Source organism: Rhinolophus ferrumequinum, chromosome 24 (assembly GCF_004115265.2).
Source record: "Rhinolophus ferrumequinum isolate MPI-CBG mRhiFer1 chromosome 24, mRhiFer1_v1.p, whole genome shotgun sequence".
NCBI classification, from domain to species: domain Eukaryota; kingdom Metazoa; phylum Chordata; class Mammalia; order Chiroptera; family Rhinolophidae; genus Rhinolophus; species Rhinolophus ferrumequinum.
The window spans coordinates 34,323,547-34,341,570 of record NC_046307.1 but is presented as its reverse complement, the minus strand read 5'-3'; the positions used below and the strand labels follow the sequence as shown (position 1 = coordinate 34,341,570).

At 36.2% G+C, this 18,024-nt stretch overlaps 1 protein-coding gene across 1 annotated transcript in view; it reads right to left on the bottom strand.

The window, feature by feature from the left end:
* The window catches only part of TENM2 (teneurin transmembrane protein 2), a 1,147,948-nt gene that overhangs the window by 1,056,885 nt on the left and 73,039 nt on the right, over positions 1 to 18,024 (bottom strand). Inside the window, exon 2 of the mRNA XM_033096732.1 lies at positions 1,632 to 1,743. The gene's annotated coding sequence lies outside the window, so the exon portion shown is untranslated. The remainder of the gene's footprint in view (positions 1 to 1,631; positions 1,744 to 18,024) is intronic.

The following is an 18,024-nucleotide window of genomic DNA, read 5'->3' as shown; positions in this document are numbered from 1 at the left end:
TAGCAACCTTGAAGTCAAAGGTATTTTCAGTAAACTCCAGCTTTCCGGACACATCCCAGTTTGATTCTAAACACCAACACACTAGAAACACCCACGCTTTCGAGAAAGGTAAGGTGTACTGAGCATTATTCACTTGAATGCCCTGTCTCAGAATCAAAGCAAAATCGAATCCAAAAAGAAACCACTACCGCTCTAAGAGAAGATTCTCCCCACTCAGACCACACACTAAGAAAGCATATGGGGACAGCAAGAAAAACTGTGGGAAGCTAACTGTGCTGGACAGGGAGATTTCAAACAAGTTGCCTGAATTCCAGTTTCTTCGCCAGCGCAATGGAGCTAGAACTGCTGATGACATTCATTTATCTCTGACTGTGTATCCAACTACCAGGATAAGTAACTTATTGCATCATCTACTTTGATTGTCAGGACAGCTCCATGAGATTCCCATTCAGGCATCAGATTATCTGCTCCCTAAGTACTTTCTAAACGGACGGTTCCAACCAGGCTATCTGATGTGTACAATATGCCCACCTTTTTCATGAGGGTATTCACATTGTCACCCCTTCCCTTAAAGCCATTCTCATCCCCACAGCCACCTAAGACCTACTTTTCACTCATAGCCTCATTTGGACAGAAAAAAACTTCTGCTAGCAATAATAAAGGAAGTGAAAAAGCATCGATTCAGATACCTTTTCCATTTATCCATCTAATCACTCATGAGTCTCTATCATGTCTCCTCTCATACCTTATCCTAGCCCACAAAGTCAAATTACATACTCAGATTACTAAAATTATGCTCTGAGTAGGATTTTAGTGAAGTCAGATCGCTCATCTCCAAATTAGAATTGTGTAATGCATTACCCGTCTTCACAGAACCTTTTAATTGCCCCACCCAAAAGGGAGCCATCTTGGTAGGATCTGACTTGTAAAACATATAAAAGCAAGCTCTAAAAAGCAAAAGACTAGAGAAAAATGGATATAAGAGGCCCAAGAAAGAGACTTAGGAAGACATTTGATATATGGTGCTAGATGCTGTAGCAGTATATTGAGGATGCCAGATCAGAGGACTTTACGAGGCTCTTAAGAAAGGCTCGCCAGCTTCCTTTTTCCTTTTTGCTTGTACACACTAACCACATTAAACAGATCAAGGTGGCCAGGCTTTTCCATCCCAATGGTCTTTACACCCTACAAGGAGATGCTATGTGGTCCAACTAATCCCAATCATCATCTTTTATGCCCATGTGTACAGAGAAAATAAGAAAAGTGTGCTGGTCTAATTATTTGTGGAGACCGGGGGATGAGGAAGGGGACTGGAAGGGGACCCATCCAGGTAGAAGAGAGGCAGATACACGACTGAAGAATGGTAGTCATTCTATTGAGTCTGCGATGCGGAGACACAATAGCAGATTTCAGAGACAGAAAATAACAATGTAAATTACTTTTGTCCATAAGGAAAAAAGCCGGCGGTGGGGGTGGGGTGGGCGGGAAGCGGGGAGAGGGGGGAAGCCAACTTTCCAACACAGACCTGGAAAAGCCCTATTTCGTGTTCCATCTGAAAGCACCTTGGTCACCAATGCAAACACAGCTTGAGGCAGAGCAAAACGCAAACTTGTAGCTCTGACTCCACTCACCAAAAGCGTGGATCAGCGATGCACAATTCGGTGAGCTTTTCAGGAGTGCTCCACAGAAAAGCCAGTGACAAAGCAAGCCCCAGACTGCTAGGCAGTAAAAAGCTGGATGTAACTGTTGGAAAGAAAAAAAGAAAATAGATAAGATTCAAATGAGCACATCAAACAAAACACACAAAAAGCATAAAAATGCAAATAAAAACCATCCATCTTCAAAATGGAGGAAAGTTGAGATTGGGGCTAAATGAGCTAAATTGCACACCTTACCCTTTAAAATTCCTTTCAATAGAGGCATGTAAAATATGGTATCAAACATACTAATTAGTTCAGTCACTTTAACTATGGCACACCATTACCATTAAGATACAAAATTACCACACAGTATACCCATTTGTTATCCTTCAAATGTATTGCTGTTTATAAAATAAACACTTAAATGCATGGTATTAGAATGGGAGGATAGTTTAAATGCATCTTTCTAGAAATATACAGATTTTAAGTTTGTGCTTCGCATTTCCAAATTGATTTACTTCATCTTAAAATTTACAGTTCGCTCATCCATACAATTTGAGCATCATTTTGCTGACGTTTAAATTCAAATACTTGCTCTTTAGTACCATTGTCAACAGGAAGTGGGGGTATATTATGTATCAGAAAAGTCCCACTGACCCCAACACAACTTGTTTTGGGCAAATGGCCTAAGCGTTCACCACCGAAAAATGGAGATATAATAGCACTTATTTCATAGAAATATTGTGAAAAATAAACAAAACTCTATCAAAAGCACATAGTACAGTGCCTGACGCATACTCCTTCAATTCCTATGCACTGTCATTATTGTCAGTGGTACCACCATTCCAATGACACATGTCTGAAATGTCATCAACAGATTTTGGGCTCATCTCCTAATGATTGATTCTTTAGAAAAATGCAAACCCCCACCCTCCAAAAAAGAAAAAGGAAAAAGTCTAACCATTAAATGATTAAATGAATCCACAATGAGACATTTGTTATTCATTAGGTTCTCTTCTCCTCTGGCCAGAAGACTGGGCAGTGAGGCAAAGTGTGATTTCCTAAGTTCGCAGAGGGATTGGTGTTAGTTCAAAAAGAGAAAGTCCTAACAGAGAAGGAGTGACACATATTGAAAACAAATAGCTCTAATTTCCCAGTTTTGCCTAAGTCCACATGTAAAGAGAAGCCCTTCGTCTATCAGCATTCCCAGACAGAGTGTAAGATGCTCTGACGAGCTGAAGAGGTGCCAGTTTGGCTGATCCATCGCCAGTTCCTGTGAACGGCCACAGCGGGCTAGAACACTTACTTAGTCACACGCCTCACAGGGGCAAGCAGTGTTTTCATACTGATGGTTCTATCTTCCCGGACCACTCTGAAAAGCCTGTGTGCCCTCTACAAAGATCTCTGGTCACGTGAAATCAATATTGGGTGCTAGTGTCTTCCCGACAAGTAAGAGGGCTTGTCACGATGCAATGGAGAGCATGGAATTTCAATCACAGCAGACCTGAATGTGAACTGTGTCTCTATCACTAGTAACTACAACTTCATGCAAGGTTCCACAGACCCTCACAGCCTCAGTCTTCTTATCTGAAAAATGGGAGGAGGGCAAAATACCTACGTACCACACAAGATTGAGTAATAAGAAAAGGTTTCTGGCACACAGTAAGCATACAGCAAATGTTGATCACAGTTTCTGCTTTCCTTGCTCTATCTTACTTATTATGATACCTTAATAATCTGATTAGAAGGGAATGGTAGATGGAGAACTGTCTTATCCAGACTCTGTGTCTTTAAAAGACAAATTGACAAGACTAAACAGAATTATAAGACCTCATGTAAACTTTCTTTGTTTTTATTTTGTTTTACTTTTCTCAAGTTTTCAACTTGGTAATCAGAACCCAGCAAAGAAATATGGTTCTTTGATTTCCTCCTTAGAAACTCTGCAGCCTTTATTGTCTTTGTATCACACAACTTTAGCACTTAATTATATCCTACCTTGTAATAATTAGGTGTCCTTATAATCAAGTCTGTTTACTCACTTGTATAATTCCGGTCCTTTAATCTCTCTTGACTATTAGTTTTTAATGCTATTAAAAGCCACAATTTAACAATCTTAATATGAAATGAAATTTTAGCAAGGATATTTTGAAGAAGATTCACCACTGGGTTGAATGTAGAAATTATTTTTAAAATTAGGAATAGAACAAAGTCATAAAAGTAACCTCAACAGAAGTACATGGGGCTTGTATGCCTCATCACTGACTGGTTGTGCAGCTTTGGGCAAGTCACTGCCCCTCGCCTTTGGACCTGCACGTAAGCCCGCACTTGAGTAAGATATTTGTCTCAGCTCGATCCCAAATTTATTTTAAAGGTAAGTTAAGAATCTTCTATAATAAGAAGAAAACTATAATAAGACAGCTGTGAATTTTAGGCAACAGAAAATGTTACTTGCTTTGTTATTTTCTACCATGTTAATTATAAATTGAAAAGCCTGCTGCTAGAATGTAAAACGAAACAGGCATGGTCAGTATACATATTATACTCAATACAGCATAATGATGAAATCACTGGGCTCCCTAGTTCAGCATGTGATAAAGACACGTCATAGCCATGGATCTAAAGACAGTTTATAATCCTCTATGTTCCTTAGATGCTTCTTGGGTACAATAGGGGTAATACTAGTAATATCTAACTCATAGAGTTGTTGTGAAGATCACATAGATAATTTATTTAACACAACAACTGGTGCACAGTAAATGTTAACTACTATTATTTTTATTAGTGAAATAGAATTACAGAAAAATGTACTAATCTCTAAAGTATTAAACTCACCCCATAGTATATGCATTATGAATACCTTTTCAGTGAATAAATGGAAATGATTTTTTGACCAGTGTATCTCAGTCATGAAATATTCCATAACAAATGATGCTTTAAGGCAATCCGTTTACTAAATGTTATCATTTATTAAGTTTTCACCTTCATTAGGATGTATCAGATAAAGCTTATATATTGAGTGAAATTAAATGCCTTATTAATTAAATTATAATACAACTAAACAAATCCAATCTTTATATATTTTTTCCTGGAATACACATTTCTGTCATATTTTGTACGTGGGATTTTATATAACTACAATGAGAGCTATCTGTTCTTATTTATTTTTGAATATTCTTTTATAGCATTATTGTAAAATAAAATGGCACAGTTAAAGAAAATCAAAGAGCACAAAAGTTATTCGGGAGCATGTCAGGCAGTGATAACCACTGCTTACATTTTGGTGAGCGTCTTTCTACTAGTCATCTTTCTCTAAATATATTCACCTTGAATAGAGAGAATTGTGCATAAACAAGACAACGCCATACATCTATTTTTATTCCAAACCGTTTCCTATAATAGACATATACATTCTAGATTAGTGATGGCAGTTAATCTGGGTCCCCTTCTGACACGGTCAAATTATTTTAACTTTTCATTTAATGTTCATAGGAAATTTGAGAAATGTAAATGTCCTATTTAGAAATATTATAAAATGAGCAATCTAAATCAATTAAATATTATTGATACATAGGGATAATTTAGGGATACATAAGTTTGCATCTTTTAGGGGGACTTTTCCATATAAATCAAAAAAATAAATAAATAAGCAAATACCACACAACATATTTTACACAAATGCAACAAAACGAAGTGACATAGACAAACCTATAAAAAGCCAGACAACAGGAATACAACTTACAAAATATTGTTATATTCATTCAAGCTACCAGTTCCCTTAATGGAAATTAAGTTTATAGGCTTAAAGAAATATTAACAATTTTCCCTTTAGATATAAAGAGAATGATATTACAGTGTAAGGAATGGGAGATTAGTAAATGCAAATTAATTGACTTCTTTCTAATGAATAAAGATTTCACAGACATAAAATATGAGCACATGAGTTTCATTCCACACAGCAGAAAAAAGTGAAACAATGAGTTCAAATGAATGAATTTCAGAGCACTCAAGCCATTTTGCATTCTACTACTCATATAACAGTTTGGGAACTTCTGCCTTCTTCAGAAAAGGAATATTCTAAGTCCAAATGAAAGATATCTCTATTACTTAATAAGGAAATATGATATGGAGATATCTGGACATGCAAGAAAATAATTTCATAAGGCAGAAAATTATCTGGATATACTAAAACCAGTCAACTAGTATCATTCACTTATTTATTTGACAGATATTGAATTGAGTAGTAACTACCGTGTGCCCCCGAAAATAAGACCTAGCCAGACCATCAGCCCTAATGCGTCTTTTGGAGCAAAAATTAATATAACACACGGTCTTACTTTAATATAATATAAGACTGGGTCTTATATAATGTAATATAATATAATACAATACTGGGTCTTATATTAATTTTTGCTCCAAAAGACGCATTAGAGCTGATGGTCCAGCTAGGTCTTATTTTCGGGGAAACACGGTATGTAGCAGATACTACTTGACGTGTTAAGTTTATGTGTTCCAATAGAGTAGCCACCTGCCACTATGGCTATTGGCTGCTGAGCACTTAAAATGTGGCTAATCTTTATTGACATGTGCGAGACATGTGGAACACATACCTGGCTTCACAGATTTCCTATAAAAACATAAAATGTCTCAATACTATTTTATATTGATTACATATTGAAAAATAATGTTTGGTATAGTTAGTTAAATAAAACATATTCAATCAATTAATGTCACTGATTTCTTTTTAATATGCCTATTAAAAAAACACCACTAAAATAACACTTTGGGTTTACATTATACTTCTATTGAACAAGCCCTTCTCTAGGTGATGAGAGGAGTTCAGGAAAACAGGTCTCTGTGTTCAGGTCTGCATGCTTGTGCTCCACCACTAACACTGTATAAGGACCCCTATCAGATGCTGAGAAAGGTGCATTCAAGTATAAGCTGCAAGCCAACTCCTGAAATTGTGCAACCTGGTAACACACATCCGAAAGACACACCACAAGTCACACAACAGCAAAGCTACTGAATACAAATACCCTAAAAGATGACAGTTTTATGCAAAGACATCTCTCTAATGAAGTTACGGTTGTTCAATGCGCCTCACTCCTTTTATCATGAGGGGAGCATGAGGCCAATCCACGTGGATGTGACCCTCAGGCTGCGGGGCGGAGGAGAAGCTCACGTTTTATCTGCTTTTAATGTTAAATTTGTACAGTAGAGCAAGAGAGAGGCCTAATCACAAATGCTATTTGAAATTCACTGATATCCCCAAGCTAGTAAAATCAGATCTTGGGAGGAAGGAGCCAGGAGAAAAAAATTTCAAAACACCAAGAGGTCCCAGAAGCCTCCCAAAGAATCTGAAAGCCCAAAGGTGGTTGTGACAAGTAGATTAAAGAACTGTCGGATACACGTTAGAGATTAATTAGCAGACCACGGTCTTTGGTGGCTCTGACCAACATGACAAAGAAATTATGGGCAGCCAAAGTAACAAGGTATGCTTACAATACATTAAAAATAGCAAATCTCTATTTTTATAATATATTTGATTCCCTCCAAAACCACTTCTGGCTGAAGAAGTTGCTTTTTCTCACTATACAGACTCTCTGAATTTTTACTCTTTACGATAACATTTCAATTAATTTAAATTATCTTCTCTCACATATAGAGATTTCCACAATAATCTGTCAAATTGTGAAACAATTTTGCTCAGAATATGTGGTTGCTATCATAAAGATGCACCAAACCAAAGAAAACACAATCCTACTTTCAACATTCAAATGCAGGAGCTGTGATCCAAAGCTTATGTTCAGAGGCTTCAATAGAAGCAAAAAAAATTCTATAGAATTGTAAAAAGATTCTCTGTGTAATATCAAGTCATTAAGCAATTTTGAAAGGGTCGAACCTTATTTTGCTTAAGAGTTATCTGATACAGAAATTACTGGAGTTTTATAAAATATGCACTCTCTCCCTGCTCATTTTCTAAATGAATAAATATGAGGCCAATTTTATACAGAATCACTTCAACTTGAACTAATAATTGTGCATTGCATGCCTAGAATAATGTTTGTTTCAGAGGGACACATATAAAAAGGAATGCGAAAGAAAACATGAAATCAGTCACTAATTATAATTAATTCCTAGATAGTTGAGGTTCATTTGCTTTTGCTGAAGTATATAAAATAGTACTCATATGGAAGCTTAGAGTGAAGTCAAAAGAGTACGAGGTCATACATATAAGGACAGTTTTTATTTGCTGAATCGTTTTGGTGACGATATGCTATTTTCAAGACAAATTGGTATAAGCGGAAACCTGTAAGTCTCACCAGAAACTGTGACTCCCTTGCTGATTGTTTATTTTCCTTTGAGGTATGTACTTGGGTCCTTTTGAGAAATTTGGAAGTTATCAAATAAAAAGTAAAAACTTGCCAAAAGACGTTGCTTGGGATTGAATTTCATCGAAACATGCCGGGGGATTCTGATATGCACTGACAAATACAAAGAGCTTTATAAAAGTATCATCATCTCTTTTTAAATATGGGTGGATGGAGAACTGACCCATGGAACAAGAATGTTTTTGAAATCCTAAAAGTCTGACCTCTGTGTGGAGTAGCTGTCTCTTCTTAACCGAAACCCGCAGCCTATTGAGTTGGTTTTGTAACAGAGTAATTATCATATTTGACTTCTGAGTCCACTACTTAATTGTTCCTCTGATCCCCCCCCAACTATTGCCCACAATCTCCCGCAAAAGATTATCTAGTTGTTGAGGCAACTAGAGGCAGCCAAACCTCTTTCCTGCTCACTCATTCTCACCACCCAGGGAGGGTTTTTCAAGTGAGCAAGTGACACAACCACCTAAAACTTTCCATCAACCAACCCAGCTGGCGAAAGCAGGACCTGGAAAATGGAATAAGCACAGCATTCTACCAACAGCTATACAACAGCAAAGGAAGCCAGAGAGAAAAGCATAGAGCACTCTGCCTATAAGGAATTTGGTTTCCAAATATATGAACTGTGCCCAGTGCTGGTCTATGATACATTTTCAAAGTAAAGACAGCGTAGGACATTAAGGAAAAAAAAAAAAAAAAAAAATGGAATCAGCAGAATTATCCAGTCTGTGTAGAAAAACTTTTGAAGAACCTTTGAATTTGCTTTATCCATGCTCAGTTTGAAATGATCAATTTACTAAAAATCATAATTGATGCAACCTGCATTAAGAATACCTGCCAGTGGACTTCTGTTTATCAGCTCTTAATCAGTCATAACTATGTTTTACTTGCACTTGGCTGAAAACAATGAAATTGTATTCCTTTAAAAATAATTCATATTTCTTCTCTTCACACACAGGTACGCACATACTCACACACACACACACATTTTCTCCCTCACACACATACACATCAACTCAATACAGGCCATTAGAATTTGAAGCAGTTTATTCTATGTTGAGCTTTTCAGAATAAAAGCGTGGAGAAGGAGGTAGAGAAATGTGCAAATAACATGTGTTCACAATATTTTGAAAATTAAAGATTCTATATACTAAATGTCATACAGATATAATTATACTTGTGGATTTTCCAAAAGTACAATCATTAAACAGATGAAGATGTTAGAATATTAAAATAAAAGGTTAAGGTTATATTCTAAATGTTTTAAATACAAATAATGCCTATTTTAATCGTATTGCTGTCAGAACTAACGTTATCAATAAAATTAAGGGTACGCATTCAAAATCAATTTCAGAGCTGAAATACTCATTATATATGGCATTAGGCAAAACAATGCCACTCTTCCAAAAGAAGAAATAAAAACGAACTGGTTATTTACTGTGTTAGTCTCACCAACATGAACTGTACCCTTTAAAACATCAATTCTCCATTAAGAGTAAACATAACCACGCTCTAAACAACAAATCAGCATGATTACGGTAGATGAAAAAAAAAATATTCCCAGAAAAATCATTGTATTAAGTAGCAAACAAATGCTTTCCTCCCGTTCGTTACCCTCCCCCTAATTAATTAAAGATTGGCACAGTCTAAGAACTAAATTTACTTTCAATTAAAATAAGAAGCCCGTATGTCATGATAATTTTGTGTTACTATTTCTAATGTGCAAAACAAAGTTAGCATTGAATATAGTAATCAAAACACATCCTTGAATTTTCAATAACTGTAAGGACACTTGAAGAGTTGTTCTCCTAGCAAGGTACTACCTCAATGGCTAATCCTATTAAGAACTGAGCCTTGAACTGCGGCTAAATCCTGTGGGGAATTTGAGAATCAAAGGCTTACTGCACACTTAGAAGGTAGCGACTTTTGTAAAGGGCTCTATTTTATGAGGAACAAAAGAATACCACTTGTGTACTTAAATATCATCTGCCTTTCTTTCCAAAATACTCCATTTTTAAGTAAAGATATGTGATTTAAATGTATTTAGAGTTTAGCTTTTGGCACCACTCTCGTTTCTGAGTAGAAGTGCCATCTGTGGGCCCCATGGCTCACACATAATGATATGCTTACAAGCTGCTTCCCTTTTCTGCACAATGTACCCTTTTCACTTTAACATACATATTCCATAAATTTTTGAATAACAAATTGGGCTGTGGAAGTTTGTTGAAATGGGACAAGGGAAATGCCTGTAGGCTAGAAAGCGGCAATTTGACCAAAGAAATTGGTGCAGTGGGAAATATCCACTCCACCTGCCCCCGTCCCCGTCCCCATCCCCATATACCGATCTGGGGCTGTGATCCTTTTGAGCTGTGATCCTTTAAAACTGCACGGGAAACTTGTCCCCTCGATACATTAGATCTGTACATTAACTTGCCTGCCATCCATTACACCTGCTGGGTGACAAACAGATGAGAGTCATCGTGCAGACTCCCAGCATTTGATCTCCTGATAGCGCCAGATGTCCCCCATTTACATTCACATACAACCACAGTTATTGATGCAACTCACCAGGCTGACATTCAATAGGGGGAAAGTTGAATTCCAATCTACAATCCTAACTCTTCAAAGCTTTCAATAAGTGAACATACACACTATTAAATATGCTTCCATTTGTCTCACTTTCTGGAAATTAAGGGAACTGATTTCACTGTGGGGATGGGAGTTGAGACAGACAGGAAGATTTTGCACATATTTCAAAAAGGGAAGACGTGTGTCTTGCTCCTTTTAATTTCTGAATTTTGAATTTAAACAACAAAATTTACCTTCATATTGTCTGCTATCTTCTTAAATACAATGAGAACAATTTTGATTGTTGGCTCCAATTCAAATACACCACTTATTAAAAGAGTAAATTAGTAAACGAACGATAAAAGTCAAGGCACCCATAGACAGAGTAAATCTTAATTTCTTCCCTTCTTCCTCCTTAGTCTAATACCGTGTTTCCCCGAAAAGAAGACCTAGCTGGACCATCAGCTCAAATGCGTCTTTTGGAGCAAAAATTAATATAAGACCTGGTATTGTATTATATTATATTATATTATATTATACTATATTATATTATTTAAGACCCAGTCTTATATTATAGTTAAAATAAGACCGGGTTTTATATTAATTTTTGCTCCAAAAGACGCATTCAAGCTGATGGTCTGGCTAGGTCTTATTTTCGGGGAAACACAGTAGCATTTATAAAACTGCTTACTGATGAGTTTCAACTGAAAAACTTAAAAAATAAAATAAAATGCACCAGTATCACTTCAGAGCCACTGAATAAGGGTCTCCAAGGTTGAGACCCAGCAATTTTGAAATGCCAACGTTCATTTTTTAGCAACTTATCCTAGACCTAGAACATGGCAGCTCCTAGAAGCATATTTAGGAACTATTCATGAGAATGTGACTTAACAGCTTAGCTCTTTGACTTTCTTTCCCATTATTTCTTTGATGCTGAAAACCTTTACAGTATGTCGATCCTGTGCCTGGCCCTGGGCGCTCGGTACATATGGAATCTGTAAGACACAAGTTTTTCTCTCTGGAGAGTCAACATGTGGCTCTAGGAACCGACATAAGGTGGGCTGACATTGTGAGGGCAGAGACATTCTTATAAAAGCGCTAAAGAGAGTGAAAAGCCTTGAGGAATTTTCCAGAAAATGACAGTATCCATCAATTGGACCTTTGTGGAGGATTTGGGAAGGGGGACACCACTAGACCGACTATAAAAGCTCTCAACGTCAATGGCTGGGTGGGACTCTGACTTGTTTAGGGGAAGATGCCTGAATTTCAGCCTTAAGGAAGCAGCTGGACAAGATTGTAGCTTCTTTCGGCATCCTTCCTCTGTCCACATTTGAATCCGTGTAGATTTTCTCCCTGCTGGTAGCTTTCTCTCCCTCTGCACTGAAAATACTTTCTCTTCTGAGAGGTTGTCATTAAACAGCTGGCCTGTATCCCCAGTCACTCTCCCGTAATACCCTGTTCTACTCTGCCCATCTTACGTACTGCTATGTGAAATTATTCTGTTCACTTGTTTCTTCATCCCTTTTCTTTCTCCCTACATCAGAGTGGAGGCCTCGCACGTCATTCACCTGTTCCAGGACCTTGAACAATACCAGGCATGAAGTGCGTATCCAATACATGTTCAATGAATAAATTAATGAACCAAAATAGTTATACTTACTATTCCTGGATCCCTTCGATCACCAAACATGTTTGTTTTTTGTTTTTTCCCAGTGTATCTTCCTGGATACATTGTACTAATGAATTTTTCATTTGAAATCCAACGTAATTCTCTTTTATCATTCTTTGGACCTCTCTGCTATCTAGCCTTTATTCATGGGGGATGTTAGCACTTGGATCCCATTCAGTAGCTATCCATTTTTATGCAAACCGGATACATCTGCAGCCCATCGTCTCTCACTGTAACTTATAAAATATCCTATCGACCCTCAGCAGGGACAGAATTCCAAACCTTATACGAACCTTACATTCCATACTAAAGAACAAAGCAAGAACAACAACAAAAACATCCCCTCAAAGGAAGATGTACTTACAGGAGGAATCTCTGTTTCAAGGTCAAGGCAATAAAAGATAAATCCAGACTATCAATCACAGAATAGGAGGAATTAAGCATCAAAATCACTGATTTAAGCTTTTAGTAACACTGGCAAAATATTAAATTCGGCTTAAACTGACTAAGTACAATCAGGCCACTTTTATTTTAGTTTTCTCTCCAGCTACTCAGAACATCCCTACAATTTCATGGCACCTACTAATGGAAAGTGAGCTCGGATTCCACTGACAGTTTCATGACAAGTCATACTTCACCTTCCATTGTCCAGTCTTCTTAGCTGTTCATTATCTTGACTGCTGTGCCTACAAGATAATGACACACTCTGCTTCTACCCCTGACTGTAACACATTTTTGCTCCAGGGTTCCTTTTAATTGAAACACACTGTCTGTGTTCCTGCTTTGGATGCAAAAGTAAACACATTTAACACAAAAATTCAGTTTGTATTTGCTTCACCCAGAGAAGTGTGTAAAAAGTCGCCTGCCACCAGAAGAATGATGGAATGATTCTTTTAAGACATTAGAATGTTTTTTACTCTTTTCTTTCACTTTCATTCCCATTTGTCACTTCTGGGGATGTGATAATTCTCTTTGTGAAAGAAAATATTAGGGCCATTCTTCCCATGTCTCTGTGTCCCAAGCCCCTTTAGGAAGTATTGAGTAATGCCTCATGAACCCTTAAGCATAAAATTGACTGAAAATGCTTTCCCTCTAAAAAAGGGGGTCTAATAAATTGTGCCTGTTAAATTATCTCTGTCCATTGTAAATCCCATTAAGTAGCCACTGACTGACCAGAACAGCATTGCCCATCTTCAGGATGAGTGGCAGTTTAGCAGCGCCACAATGCAGCAGAAGTCCTCAGAATTTGAACTCCAACAACTACATTCAAACAATAGGTACACATATAAGGAGCATTAGGGTTTACATTCTCACTCCCTGGCTGGTAAAACACGGACGATGCACTAACATCCAAGAACTACACCATGTTAGGCACTGCGCACATCTTCATTTTATCCCATGCTATTGTTACAATCATACCTAGGCTGTCAGGACTCTCAACAGTCCCATTTTACAGGGAAGAGCACAGACATATTAACCGTATTATCCAAAGACACACCTCGAGCAGGGGCTTAGGGCTGCAGGTCTGAGGGCCAAGGAAGCTGAGAGCTCTAGTTCCTGGCCCCTGTCCAGAGCTCTGGCCCAAGGGGTCTGACGGTCATTGGAACCTGGTGCCGGCCATTTACCTGTGAGTGGGGGGGGGGGGTCAAGGAACTTGTGCTTTGGGGTTACACCCCTTCTCTCCTTGCCCGGCCTGTCCTCATCTTTGTATTTAATTAATTAAACAAACCCTTCTTTTAAAGCCTAAGCAAAGTGAAGCTAGACCTTGAACCTAGATCTATGTGATACCAAACCCTAGACTCTCAACCACCAGTATGCTATGATACCTATTCTCTCATAAACTGAATTCTTTGGTGTTAAAATACAAAAGCGCTCCAATGAAACCATCTGATGCCTGTCATATATTCTTCTATCAAAACGCGTATGGATGTATATTTTGAAATTTACACTTTGAACATATAAAACAGTCTTACAAATTATTCAAAATTCAAACTAACCTAAGATAGTAGTATTTGTTAGCATTTCTTTTATGTATCAGTTGTCAGATTACTTGTCTTTTCTTATCACTGTGCAAAGCACTTTTTTTGTGTGTTTTTCACCACGATATGTTTGAGAAAGGAGAGAAGGAAGAAAGTCAATTTACTCTTTCTTCCAGGAAAATAGGAATTCACTAGGATTAACACAGTGTGTGTGTGTGTGTGTGTGTGTGTGTGTGTGTGTGTGTAAGGCAGTGAGAGGGATTAATTATTTGCCCCCCTTAGAAGTAAAATGTTTCTTAAATGTTAATATGCAGGAGAACCAGTGGGAGAAATCTTTAAATTTTTAAATTTCACACCAATAGACCCTCCCTCAGAGTTTCTGATATAATAAGTGAGGGGTAAGATCATAAGATCGAGGAATATGTATTTTTAGTAAGCAAAAAGAGTTGACTGTACTATAGACAGTCTACAACTGCGTTCTCCAATATGGGAGCTATTAAGCATTTGAAATGTGGCTAATCCAAATTGAGGTGTGCTGAATATAAAAAATACACACTAGATTTCAAAAACCTGGTATGAAAACAAGGATATAAAATATCTTATTAATAATTTTACGCTGATTACATGTTGAAATATTTTGGATCTAAATTTAATAAAATATATTACTAAAATTAGTTTAATGTGTCTCTTTTTACTTTTTTAAATGTGGATTTTACAAATAAAACATTCTTTTATATTTTATATTTTACTATAATTTTTATAAACTATAAAAGCTTATATTGTATATGTAGCTTATATTGGTACTTCCACTGGAAATTATATTTCTATGTGAATTTATTTTTTTGTTGGGCAACATTGGTTGACACTCTCATTCCAAGGCAATGTTAGTAAAATATTTCTAAATTTAAACTCGAACCAATATGTGTGAAATAAAAATTTTAGTATCTAAGATATTTTGGATACTTCTAAAGATATGACAAAGATAATACATTGACTAAATTGCCATATGTATAAATTTATACATCAAATTAAATTTTTAACTAAAAAAAAAAACTTGAAGCATTAATTATCTATAACAAGCATTCAATGACTGACAATCAAAAGGTTAATGAAAGCACATTACGAACAACACTATTCCCCCAAATCTGATAACCTAGATGAAATGGACAAATCTCTTGAAAGACACAATCTGCCAAAAGTGACACCAGAAAAAAAAATGAAAAATCTGAATAGGTCTATATCTATTAAAGAAATTGAACTGATAATTGATAATCTTCCAAAACAGAAATCTCACTGATGGAATCTACCAAACATTATTGAAGAAATTATATTAATTCTCTACAATCTCTTACAGAAGATACCAGCTGAGGATATATGTCTGTACTTATTCTATGAAGCAACCATTATCATACTTCCAAAATTAAAACAAAATAAAAAAATTTACAAGGTAAGAAAACTACAAAACAATATTATTCATAAATATAGATGCAAAAGTGTTCAACAAAATACTGGTAAATCGAATCTGCAATGCATAAAAAAGTATTATACACTCTGATGAAATGTAATTTATCCCAAGGCGGTTCAGTACTCAAAAATCAATTAATGTAATCCATCATATCAACAGGTTAAAGAAAAATCACATGATCATATCAATAAATGCGGAAAAAGCACTTGACAAATTTCAACACCCAATCACCATAAAAACTCGGCAAACTGGGAATAGAGGAGAATTTCTTCAACTTGGTAAAGAATATCTACAAAAACCTGTAACTAACATCATGCTTAATGATGAGAATCTTGAAGCATTTCTACTAACATTAGGAACAAAGCAAGGATGTTTGTTCTTACCATTGCTTTTCAACATCATACTAGATGTCTTAAATAATGCAATAGACAAGAAAAGGAAATAAAAGTTATATAGATTGAAAAGGAAGTAATAAGACTGCTTTTGTTCACAGACGACACAATAATCTATGTAGAAATTCCAAAAGAATAAAAAAAAAAAAAAGCCTCCTGAAACTAATAAGATACTACAACAAGGTTGTAGGATACAAGGTTAATATACAGAATCCTATCATTTTACTACATACCACCAATTAACAAGTGAAAATTGAAATTTAAAATGCAATACCATTTACATTAGCACCCCTTAAAAATTAAATACTTAGGTATAAATTTAATAAAATATGTACAAGAGATATATGAGGAAAACTACAGAGCTCAGATAAAAGATATGAAAAAAATAACTAAATGAATGGGGAAATAGTCCATGTTCATGGATAAGAAGACAAAATTGTGGAGATGTCAGTTCTTCCCAATTTGCTCTATACCGTCAATTTAATGCCAAATCAAAATCTTATTAATAAATTATAGTAATCAAGACAATGTGGTATTGGTGAAAGAAGTGACAAACAGATCAGCAATTGAACAAAACAGAAAACTGAAATACACACACACACACACACACACATATACATACATACACACACACACAAACACACGCACACAAACACTGGCAATTAATCTTTAAGAAAAGAGCAAACACAATACAATAAAGAAAAGACAATCTTTTAAACAAATAGTACTGGTACAACTGGACATTTTATGAAAAAAAATGTATCTAAACACAGACCTTACTTTCTTCAAAAATTAATGCAAAATGATCATACTCCTAAAGCTAAAACACAGAACTATAAAACTCCTAGATGGTAGCATAAAATAAACCTAGATGACTTTAGCTATGACTGTTTCCTTTTCAATACAACACCAAAGTCATGATCCATAAAAGAAACAATTGGTAAGCTGGACTTCATTAAAATTAAAAGGTTCGGTTCTGTGAAAGACAAAGTCAAGAGAATGATTAAGACAAGTCACAAAGTGGAAGAATGCATTTAATTTGCAAAACACACATCTAATAAAAGATTGTTATTCAAAATATACAAATAACTCTTAAAACTCAACAGTACAAAAATGAAAAAAAAAAAACACAACACAATTTAAAAAACTTGGCTGAGGGTCTGAACAGACACCTCACCAAAGAATATATCCAGATGGTAAGTCAGTGTATGAAAAGATGCTCACATCATATGTCACTAAGAAATTGCAAATTAAAATAACAAGATACCACTACATACCTATTAGAATGGCTCAAATCCAAAATATTGACCGCATCAAATGCTGGTGAGGATGTGAAGCAATGGGATCTCTAATTCGTCACTCGTGGGAATACAAAATGGTACGGCCACTTTGGAAGACAGTTTGTCAGTTTCCTACAAAACTAAGCATGGGCTCACCACACGATCTGACACTCATCACGCCAAAGATTGAAAACTATGTCCACACAAAAACCTGCACATGATTGTTGATATCAGCTGTATTCAAAAATCCCTAAACATGGAGGCAACCAAGATGTCCTTCAGGAGGTGAGTGGATAAATTGTAGTACATCCAGAAAATGGAATATTATTCAGCACGAAGAAGAAATGAACTATTAAGCCATGAAAAGACATAGAGGAAGCTTCAATGTATATCACTAGGTGAAAGAAGCCAATCAAAAAGCTTCACACTGTATGATTTCAAACAGACGGCATTCTAGAAAAGGCAAAACTATGGAGACAATCAAAAGATTAATGGTTACCAGGGGTTAGTGGGGAGGCAGGAATGCACAGGCAGAACAGAGGATTGCTAGGGCAGTGAAACTATTCTGTATGACACTGTAATGGCAGATACCTGTCATTACACATGCGTCAAAATCCACAGAATGTCTAACATCAAAAGTGAACC